Source organism: Stegostoma tigrinum, chromosome 10 (assembly GCF_030684315.1).
Source record: "Stegostoma tigrinum isolate sSteTig4 chromosome 10, sSteTig4.hap1, whole genome shotgun sequence".
NCBI lineage: Eukaryota > Metazoa > Chordata > Chondrichthyes > Orectolobiformes > Stegostomatidae > Stegostoma > Stegostoma tigrinum.
The window spans coordinates 93896915-93898662 of record NC_081363.1 but is presented as its reverse complement, the minus strand read 5'-3'; positions in this window follow the sequence as shown (position 1 = coordinate 93898662).

Here is a 1748-nt window from a genome sequence, read left to right as displayed (position 1 = left end):
TCCCAGCTCTTAAACACCTTCAGGATTGGGAAATGAATAGGAAGGGGGCAGAGGGATATGGGCCAAATACTGGCAAATGGGACTAAAATAATTTAGGATATCTGGTTCGAATAGACAAGTTGCAGCAATCAGTCTGTTTCCATTCTTTACATCTCTACAGCTCTTGGATCTTAATTTGCAATTCTAAATTAGCAGATTGTAATTGGAATGTATGGAGCCAAAGCCAAACCATTTGTGACTTATTCAAGGTACTGACATTAACATCCACCATCACGCTGTTCATTTCCATGAAGGGATGGGAGTGATGTTTGGGATGTTGGAGTGGTTTGGGGACCAGAGTTCATAGTACTCCAGGTCAGATGGATCAGTCTAAGAAATTCTGTTTATAATTGTGACCCAGCACTTGCTGACAGGGATATTACTTGATCAGAATTAGGATTTGTTTCAGGTATTTGCTTCGATTTGATTTGGGAAGAGGCAGGCATTTATGGCATTGCTAACAGTTCAGTTTGTTTAGTGCGCAGAATAGAACAAAATCAGACCCTTTTACAACTGCAGGCACATTGACACTGCAGGCAGATGCACATTTCAAAGAAACAGGCAGGGTGAGCCCGGAAAGTTTATGACACAGACACAAGGTATGTTTTTCAATTGAGTGCAAGAGCAACCAATCAAACAGGTGTGCATGTGACTGCTTTATTTTTCTCAAATCGAGGCCTGTGAGTTTAATCACATTACTGACTCACTGATGTGGGACACAATTGTGAATGACCAAGTCAGTGGCATATTATGCCAAAAGCCAATTCTCACATTAGCCAGACCAATAGATATTTGCAGATCTAGCAAAATGAGCCAGAGTTAAATAAAAATGTACATCAAGAGACAGAATTGCCTGTCCACAAAGTACATTCTTGCTGTCAGAACTCTACATGCTTTTCAGCACCTGAGACATGTTCTGCTCAGGGGCTGGCACAAGATCTCTGCCTTTCCCCGGCATTTTTGCACTTTGATGTTTCAACTAGTACCTAATGTCTCACAGTGCTCCTGTCTTGCCTGGTTATTTACTGCAGGCATAAGCCAGGCTGCTTATCACTTATTACCAGCAGTCAGTCAAGGGCTGGTCAGCAGCTGCGGCAACTAGTGAATTTGTTTCAAACAAATGGTCACATCTCAAATTCTCAGGGAAACAGTTCTCAGCCAGGGCAAGGGAGACAGGATTCAGTCAGGAGATCCTGACACAGCATGTCCAAGGAATCATTTGATATCAGCCCAGGGACTTTGACACTGTCAGTCAGCCAGCGATTTGGGGCAATCAGGATCAGGGAATCTCTATCACTACGCGACAGAGAGGTGGCCACACTCACTACTAATTACATTCTCAAAATGCTCCAGTAGATTTGTTGAGCCTGAATTATGATCATCAATCCAAGCTGACCCTGTCCGTTCCTGCCATTGGGGGTCAGTTTGATGAAATTCTCAAAGGTGTTTGGGAGGTTCAAGTCCAAAGCTCCCTGAAATAGCAACACAAGTGGATAAGATGGTGAAGAATTTCGCTTTCATGGTACACAGCATCAGGATATGGTCAACGTGGATGTCTGCCTCATAAGTGGCATGTCAGAGCATGCACTGATCCTATGAGAGCAACTATGGTTTCAACCATGAAATGGCCACAACTTGATCAAAAGAGAAAGTGACCATCAAGCCGTTTGAACTGTCAGCTGTCAAATAAATTAAGACAGAGATAAATA